Here is a 9,262-nt window from a genome sequence, read left to right as displayed (position 1 = left end):
ATATATATATATATATATATATCTGTACATATACATATATATATCTGTACATATACATATATATCTGTACATATACATATATATATCTGTAGGTGGGCATTTACACTGGCTGCTATGGATGAAAATCAGGGTGTCCCCAAAGCTGTTTCTATTCTGGAGGCCCTTGGGGAGCTGGCTCCTTTGTCTTTTTCTAGAGCTTGTCTGACTGTGACCCCTCTTCCTTCACCTTCCAGGACCCCCTGATTACATCAGACCAAGCGAAAACATCTGCCTTTTGGAGCTGTCCAGAATGGTGAGAAAAGCTAAACCAGAGGGCAAGATGTTGGATTTCCCAGGAAGGAAAAGATGCGGCATAGAGAACTAGAATGACAAACTACATAGAAAGAGATGAGAAAATCATTGTGAGAGGAGAAAACATCTCGTGAGGGGCACAATGAATTAGTTTAATGCTGTGAGTTTAATAGATTTGATCAAGAAAGGGAGAACTCTCCCCTTTCACCAAGGGCAGGGAGGCCCCAGCTAATAAATCATATTAATCAAAATCCAAATAAGAAAGGAGCCATTGGCAAGGGAAACTTTAAAACTGAAAACTAATGACAAAGATTGAGGGTGAAACTGAAAAAAGCAAACAAACGGAAAACAGAGTATGTGGAAATAAAATTCATTTGACATGCAACTACAGATGGCAGGCTAACCAAGCCAGACCTCCCTTTGAGCTGACAGAGGAGGAAGAATAGATCTAAATTGGGGTTGCTTGGGCCCTTTAAAGAACCATGCCCTGTGCTGATGTCCTCTTGTTGCTGATGTGGTTAGCATGTGACTATTGTGCCACGAGGTGACCTGTGCAGCCAAGTGCCACAGAGGGAGTACTGACTTGCACTTCATTTTAATTCATCACCAGCTGTGTGACCCGTCTCGAATCATGCAATCTCTCAAAGCCTGGGTTTCTGTTATTTCTGACTCATATTTTTTAGGATTAATGAAGTTAAATAAGAGAACACATATAAAGAAGTTGGTGAGTTTTTGGCATGTGACACATGTCAATTGACGGCCATACTGTGGTCCCTTTTCTTGTGTGCTGTGACCAGTCTTTCATTTCTTCCGCATCTTTCCATCTTGCATTAGTTCCCGTTACAAGACCCTGGTAGTAGTCCCTCTAACCTAGTGAAATTTATCGTATACTTTTTAAGACTATTCTCTCTACTACACTTTATCACACAGAATCATTTGAAAAGTCTATGGAGCTTTCCTACTTCCTTGAGGATAGAAGTCTGATTTTGTCAGCTTATCATTTGATGTCTTCTTTGTTTGACTGTAGCTTTGCTTTCCTACTCATGGTTTCCCAACATCAGCTTTTGACTTCAGCCCAATGAACATAGCCTTGATGGGGTCATTTCTGGCTCCAACCTGCTTCTGGCCTTTCAGTTGGGTAGTTCTCACCTTCCATTGTATCCAGTCCTCTAGAGTATCTTCTACAAGTTGTTCTGTGTGTAGTGTTGTGGCCTCTAACAAGGAGAAAAGACAAGATAAAATCTGATGGCAAAGCCACTGTAGTCCAGAAGATTCCAGCAAGGTGTACCTGTGGGAGCTGGGGTGGGACAGACTCTCAGAGGTGAAGGAAAGAAGATGAGAAAGCAGGATGTTGTTACACAAAGACAGCCTGGAAACCCTTGTCAGAAAGAGAAATTGAGTAGAGATGTAGAGAGTAGCGAGTGAGTATGAAGTGAGGCTAGAAAGGCAGATGTGCATAGAACCATGTACTTTGGACAGCCAAAGGTTTTGGAAGGCATCTTCAGGCAAACCAATCATCCCTGCGAAATCCATCCATTTGGACCTCTTTCTACTACTTCAGCAGTGTTGGAAATCCATCCTGACACAAATGGGAAATGCTGGGCTATCATGTGGAGCGTAGTCAACCCAGACAGTCATCTGTATCCCAGTGCAGTTAGTGTAACAGATAAAGAAATCTTCGCTGTTTCAAGCTGCTGTGTTTTGGTGGTAGGATGATATTTGTTATTCTTATACTTATGGGGTCTGCATCCCTGGAGAAGGCTGACTTTACCTAAAGAAGGAAAAGGTCACCGAGATCCAGGACAGATTGTAATGTGGTTGTGGCCACTCTTCAACCCACAGTGAGTGTGATTACTTATACAAGATTGGGCTCATCAATATCCATGGAATGGGGTGGGGTGGGGTTGGGTGCAGGCCCAACAGTTAGTGGTTACAGTTAACAGTTAATCTTAAGGTTGCTGGGAGAAGAAAGCAATTTTCTCCTGTGAATAACTTCTTATCATGATTCTGTAAGCAATCCAAATGAAACTCAGCTAGTGAAAAAGACCCAAAAAATTAAATTGGGACTACTAGTGAAAAGGAAATGAGAGAACCAGAGAGGGGAACAGGGAGGCAAATATGATTAAAATACATTATGTTGATGTATGAAAATATTATAATGAAACATACTGTAATACATAATTAAAACTGTCACCTGGCCCTTCTCCTCTTCCTCCCTACGTTTTCTTACATTTGTCCCCAAGACTCTCAGGTTCGTGGCTGGGCACCCTCCATGCTCAGCAGGGAGATAGGAAATGCTTGCAGAGATGAGTGACTTCTTGGTTGAAGCTGCCGAGGCTGGAGTCTGAGGGCTGGCTTTGTTTCCTGGATCATTAGGTACAGAACACTTTGTGTTGTCTTTAGTGGTGGCCTAAGCATTTCCGAAGAGCTGGCCTCTCCACTGTAGTGGGTGACCAAGAGATAGAACTAGTTTTGGCACTGTGGTCTGACCTGATGATTTTCCTGGGCTTGGGGCAAGGCTGCCAGAATTTTTTACACTTTGCTAATTCCTTAGGTGGTGCCTCCGCTGACTGAAGTGTGTCCTAGCCAAGCTAATTTTGTTTTGAGAGGCAGCATTGAACTGTATGGGATAGTTCATATTGGGACCATTCAGGATCAGCTCTGCCAAGTAGGGGACTATTTCATGTCAAATTGCACATCAAATGCAGGTGGAAGGGGGAAGGATGCTCAAGGGGTAACTTCCCCTTACCCTGAATTTCCAGTGCTGTAAACAAATCTGGAGTCTTTGGCCCATGTTTGCAGTTAGACTGCTGTCATGTGGACAATTAACTCAAGAGTAAACTTTTGAACTTCAGGGTGATTGAACTTCCTTTGGCCCGACCTGGGGTATAGAGAGTAGTTTTAACCTGCATGTACCCCTGGGGGAGAAACTTTCAAGAAAACCTCACTATATCACATTTCTTGGCAAGCATGGTTTTTCTACTTACAATGTTCTTGAGAGTTGTAGCTAGCCATCCTTCAACAGTTGTTTACCCGTGCCTACAAACCATCCTGGATACCCACATCTATGTGTGCTAGGTGCCTGTACACTGATCTTCCATGGTCTCTTGATCTTGTGTCATTTGTTACACTTTGGAATAAAGTACCTAGATGGAGCTGCCAGCAAGTCAATTTGTGTGGTATCCTGTTCTGGAAGTTTGTACAGTCTTTCACCCAAGGCCCACACCAGCCCAGAAAGGTGGGTGCTATTTGTCCAAGGTCAGTGTCGTGTTTTTCCTCAAGGTCATATAGCAGATGGCACTTTGAAGTCAAAGGAAGGAACTTCCAACCAGGTATCTCTCGCTGTGATGGCCTGACACCATGTACTTAGGGCCCATTATGTGTCTTTCTTTGTGTCTTGAGTACTCAGTGTAATCTCTGGCATGTGTATTCTGGAGCAGACTAGTAGATCTACCAACACTGTAATCTACACACAGGCCATCTCTTGTGAGGCTAAAATTTGTGCAAGAGTAGGGCCCATGGTTTTATGTAATTGCCTTAGAAATGTACAATTCACAGACAATTGAAAGAACAACCACAACAGTGAGAATGCTCACCACATGCCAGGCTCCCTTAGAAGCACATTATAAGCATTGAAGCTGGTGATATTCATTACAGCCGCGTGAGACAATTTCTCGTGCATCTATTTCATATGGTAGGACATTGAGACACATGTTGGTTTGGAAACTTGTGCAAGTCTATGTGGAAGAAAGTTATAGATCAGATTTGTGACCACACCTAATCTGTAAATAGTGAAAATGCTGTCACGACTGTCATAGTGAATGAAAGAACAAGTATGGCTTTGGATATTTGGCTTGCTACCAGCATAGCTTCCTCCATAGGAAGGACTCTAGTGCTAAAAACTAGTTGACACATGATGTGGCATCAGGGCCCTTTTCCTTTTAGCCAGCATTGAAGACTGACAGGTATGGAAGGAGGCCTCCGGGGCCCTTTTCTACTCTGCCAGCTGTGGTTTCTATAGTACCTCAGTGTGTCTTCTGTGCTTTGGCTCACAGAAGGTTCAAAAGTTATCCTTGCCTGCTAATGGAGAAGAGAACGGTCTCCCAGACATCACACAGACCATTGATTGAATTACAGCACCAGAAGCACAGTCCTCAGAGTAGTGCACAGCTGTTGCGCATCTCTCTCGTCATTATGACAAGACAGCTAGCTGAGACAATGATCTCAAAGGAGGAAAGAGTTCACTTCGGTTTGCACTTTCAGACACTGTGGCCCCTGCTCAGTTAACTGAATTGTTCTTAAGCTAGTGGCATGGCAGAAGCCACATGGTGGAAGGGCAGGGTGTAGAAAAGCTGTTCACATCCCCAAAGCCAGGCAGCAGAAATAGACAGAAGGAAAGGGCAGTAGACAAGCTCCACCTTCAAAGACACACCCCTAAGTGAGCTACTCCTTTCAAGCCCCCACCTCCTCCTTTCTACAATAATGCCATCCTTTTACAAATCTACCAATGGCTTCATCATCCCTTAACTGCTTAATGGATCCACCATCTAGAAACCAAGTCAGCTCGTGCAGACCCATTGGCTTTAGGGAGACATTTCATATTGAAATTATATCAGCAGTAAAGCAGAGAGGCAGCTTTTCTTGTGTCCTTCATATGTGCCAAGCATTGCAGAGGCCAGTGCAGATCTGTTTCCCTTCATTCTCGAGCCTAGAAGAGCTGAAGATCTCATTTCAGATAAAGTAGTATTGACTTAAATTCATTTGCCTGAGCTTGAGCAGTCAATACAGACCCGAGGCAAAGATTTCGAGAATCTCTGCATTATCCGCAGATAGTTCCAGAGTAGAACTATTATTTGGTTTGAGACAAACGCCTTAAGATTGTGTTTGCCATAATAAGGGACACCTCACAGTACAACCAAATCAGTGCTTCTGTGATAATGCACTTCCATTCCTGATGGCTTTTTTATTCTTGTTATTACTATAAGGAACTAAATACAGCCTAAGCTAAACACTCTTAAAAATTATGAATTACTGTCCTTCACTTAATCTGGATACTGAGTTCAACTCAAATCCTTGTTGGGAGGAAGTGATTTCCTTCCTAAGGGACAGCAGCACATGGTTCAGGAAAGCTCACCCCATGATGTAATGCTTACTCTCTCTCCAAAGAACCTCTCTGTGAGTCTGAAGTTGCTCAGGGTCCTTGGGGATCCAGCAGCACTTTTAGGGTATGATTTCAACCACATTTCCTCCTTGGAGTTCCCCTTCACTTTCTGCAGAAGATGGTGACAAGTGGATGCTGGCATGCAGTATCTTTCTTTATAGAGCCATAGCTCTTTCTCTGCAGTTGTTTCTGACTCTCCTTGTAGAGAAAAAGAAAGATCCATATTTCTAGGATGAGCTGATGGGTTCTGGTATTTAGCCAGAATAAACAGAACTTTCAAAGCCAATAATTCACTATAAATTCCTATTTTAATGGGGCATTTTCTCAAGCATACAACAGTCTGAAGAGAAGGTTTAGATGTGGAAGGTAGATTTAGCCATGTGAGAATTGAGTTGTCCTGGGTACTATCTCTAACCTGCAAACCAAAAGATAAGTGGAGGTTCTCCCTGGTGTTGGTAGGCTGGATCATGTCTCCATGTAGGGGCTGATGAATCACTCAGAGAAAGGAAAGGGAGCAGGGAGCTGGAAAAATCTCTACCTCATCCATGATTTATTGGTTAAATGTTATCTTTCCAAATCACTTAACTTCTTCCTATCTCAGTTTCCTCTGCTGTTAAAAAGAGAATATTTCATCAACTCTCTTGAGTACCTGCAGGATGTTGTTAAAGATCAATTAGTTTAAGATTGGAAACATTCTGTGGTTTGGGGATACTAAAATATTTTTAAAATATACTGCTAAGTCTTTGTTTAAGTAATGAGTACATCATACCTGCCAGATACAAGGTCTTAGTCTAAGCACTGAACCATTATCACAATGATATTTTATGCATTTAAATCACTATGAAATCTTTAAACATGTTTAGCTCAATCTTCTGTTTGGCGCTCACTTGCTGATGGGAATTCAAGGCTCTGAATGACGCCATCTCCATCCATTGCTTTTATTTAATTACAAGGCTAACCTGGATAATAGAAAATCACTTCTAAGTCATCAGTCATACATGACAGTCTGGGCTGGCTTCTTCCACCTTGTGTTTCCATTTCAATGAAGTTGGGCTCATACCAGAGAGCTGCCAGGGCATAAAGGCATACTGAGAAAGTTAATCGCTGACTTATCACCAATGACAAAGCTAAAAAGTACCTCTCTCTCTCTCTCAATCTCTCTCTCTCTCTCTCTCTCTCTCTCTCTCTCTCTCTCACACACACACACACACACACACACACACACACACACACACACATGTGCGCACAGTCCTTCCTCCCTGTCCTGATATTTTTTTTTTCTGAGAGAGTGGTCTCAGAACTTCACCTGCACATGCATGCTATTACTGGGAACTTCTCTTACTGACATAGTGTCTCTCCTCAAAATCAATATAGCACAATTATGAGCATGCTCATTGATAACTGAACACCAGTGGCTCAAGGAAGCCACTATGTGGTATAACCTGCTTCATCTCAGACCTGCTGCAAAAGGTTGAGTACTAAAAAGGGTTTTCTAGAACACCACTTATTGGGCCCCACCCAGCATCATAACTTGCTATCTCCCGGGGAAGATGTCTAAGAGAGTCTCATCACTTCCCTAATCGACTATATATAACTTCTTGAAAACTAGACACCATAAATTTGGTGACATATTCATCCATTCAGTTCCAATTACGCTTTAAGCCCTGGTCTGAATAGTGACGTGACTGACCTCAGAGTTCCGGGTAACACTTTGCCTCTGAGACGGAATCTCTCCCAGACAGCATCCCAAAATCACAGTGCTGGTTCCAACATTTACTTAGAAAGGAGGCAGTTACTCATTCATTTAGGCCTGTCAGGAAGGAAACAGATCCTGAGAGGATGAGGACCGTTTTGTGCATTTCTGTAAGACTGCATGCCAGGACTGTAGCATGTCACCAGCTCTGCAATCATTGAGGGAAAGAAAACAGTGTTCCCAGGTCTTTGAAGAAATTGTACGCATCTGCTTAGAAAATTGCAGGGCTACCAAGCAACACATTTCTATGGGGTTTTATTTCCCCTTGCCATGTGGGCATAGGGCTCAAAGCACTCACATCGGTGTTTTACTCACCCCCGAGATGATGTCTGAAGTGTCAGGAAAAGACGTGAAAACCTCTTTAGGAAAGAAACTTATTTGTGAGTGGGTATCCTGTGGCCTCGTTTTCTTTACCCCATATGCCCACCGTCTGAGCTCTGTATCCCACCCCACTACATCCATTACTGGAAACATAGGTATACTAACAAGGACATAGTTTGATGATCCATAATAAGACTGACTTAGTGGGAATTTTATCATCCTGGTGGTTGTCCGGTGGCATTATTAGATTGCTTGGCTTCCTGGTCAAGGTCAACTCAAATGATGACACTAGACAGATGTTAGGTCACGTTCTCCGTTTAGCACTAATCGCTGTTTGTCTGTGCTCCTGTTTGGCTGTTAACTTGTTCATCTGTGAACCAAGACTAATCAATTGCTTTAAAGCAGTTGTTCTCTACCTTCCCAAGGCTGCGACCCTTTCATACAGGTTCCTCACGCTGTGGTGACCCCTGCCATAAAATTCTTTTTGTTGTTCCTTCATAATGGTAAATTTGTTACTGTTTTGGATCATAATATAAGTATCTTTATTTTCCAGTGGCTTTAGGTGGAAGGGTTTTTTTCAACTGTGAAAGGGGTCACAACCTACAGGATGAGAAGTACTGCTTTAAAGGGTTAAAGGGAGGTTCCAACAAGGGACCCTTGGAAAGCCATGGACATAGAATATGCTGTGGAACTGAAGCCTGAATCCACTTCTAATATTTGACTGCTGACACTTGAAGCTTCACCTTTTTTTACTGTTTGCTTCTCATCTGTGTAGGCTGAGGAGAAATATCAGGCCATCCTTCTTTTGGAGATAGAAGGAAAATCAAACCAAAAAAGTCACAGTAAAATCTTTTGGTTCATTCTCATCCTGATCCTTGCTCTTGACCTTCATATCAGCTTGGTGACTGTGTGCTCAAAAAAGTGAACTTTTCATACTTTATGGCATGGTGTGGATTGGTGTGGTGTTGTGTGTGTGTGTGTGTGTTTCTGTTTGTCTGTCTGCCTTTCTGTCTATATCATGGTCTTTGATATAAAAATACATTTTTGATGGGTGTGGCCCTTTTATTTCTGAATAACAAATATTCTAGCCATCATCATCATAATCACCATTTAGAAGATGAAACTTTTGGCTCTTAAATTACATGCAAGATATTCTCAGATAATATATGACCCGAGTACATAAATTCATAGTTCCACGGAAGGGAAGGAGTTATGATGCTAAACAGATGGTAGCATTTTCAAAAAGACCAGGGGGTTAGGGGAGCATTGATAAAGGATGGGGCTTGTTTCCTTCAATGCATCTATCCTAGGCTGTTAATTAAATCAATCTGAACACTGGAGATCACATAAAAAGTATACTCACTCCAGTGCAGAAGAATCACATGCTACATACACCCAGTGCGTGGTAAAGGAGACCTCTGTCTTTCCAAGCAGTACCTATATAGATATGGAAGAAATGTATTATGCTGACTTGCAAACCATAGCTCATTGGTTTACAAACAAAAACAAAACCCCACAATTCTGTGATGTAATGTATGACCCTTCCCTTACAAATGTTCTGTTTATGAATGTGGAGATGTCCTGGATGGCTGGGGAGCAAAACAGCATGCTCTGGAGGTCATGTCAGACATAGCAGGTTTCTTTACTTCCTTTCTGGACCAATTCTTTTTTCTATGTGCAGAAGGAGGGGGTAGACATGTCTAATGTAGAGGTCATGTTTACTGCAAACCACAAAG

The 9,262-nt window shown here is 42.3% G+C and overlaps 1 long non-coding RNA gene across 1 annotated transcript; it reads right to left on the bottom strand.

Annotated features, from left to right (window-relative positions):
* Window positions 1–644: 644 nt before the first annotated feature.
* LOC116070387 lies at window positions 645–2,171 on the bottom strand. The gene is made up of 2 exons (XR_004110375.1): window positions 2,063–2,171; window positions 645–1,505 (listed from the first exon to the last, which is right to left on the bottom strand). It is a non-coding gene; the product is annotated as an uncharacterized LOC116070387 (long non-coding RNA).
* Window positions 2,172–9,262: the final 7,091 nt, after the last annotated feature.

This window comes from Mastomys coucha, unplaced genomic scaffold, assembly GCF_008632895.1.
Source record: "Mastomys coucha isolate ucsf_1 unplaced genomic scaffold, UCSF_Mcou_1 pScaffold22, whole genome shotgun sequence".
Taxonomy (NCBI): Eukaryota; Metazoa; Chordata; class Mammalia; order Rodentia; family Muridae; genus Mastomys; species Mastomys coucha.
The sequence above is the reverse complement of the archived record's forward strand: the minus strand, read 5'-3'. Positions and strand labels throughout refer to the sequence as shown.